Consider the following 423-nt stretch of genomic DNA (forward strand, 5'->3'; position numbering starts at 1 on the left):
GGTGCCGCTGGGTCGACAACATATCCCAGAAAAGAAAAGGGCGGTCAGACTCCGCATATACATGCCCGGTCATAATTCTATACATCAATATAAAATGCAGAATTAAGATACGGGGCACGGGCATATGCTCCTGGTCCCCTCCACGTGGTTCCCGTGCTAACGACTCGGAACCCGTGCCCGTATCTTATTTATGCTACAGGACTCTCCTAGACTCTAAAAAGTACATAGAAAAATAAGTCTCAATCCTGCATGAAAAAAAGTGTTAGCAAGAAAGCTCACATGCAAATAACGTATCATGAGCCATGTCTTAAAAGTGGGGGAGCTAATAGTACCTGCAAACAAAAGGGTCAAAAATCATTACTTGCTCCCCCAATAGCGGTACATGTGGTGTGTTTAAAAATAGGCATGGCTCTCTGGAGGAAA

Source organism: Phalaenopsis equestris, unplaced genomic scaffold, assembly GCF_001263595.1.
Source record: "Phalaenopsis equestris unplaced genomic scaffold, ASM126359v1 Scaffold000203, whole genome shotgun sequence".
NCBI lineage: Eukaryota > Viridiplantae > Streptophyta > Magnoliopsida > Asparagales > Orchidaceae > Phalaenopsis > Phalaenopsis equestris.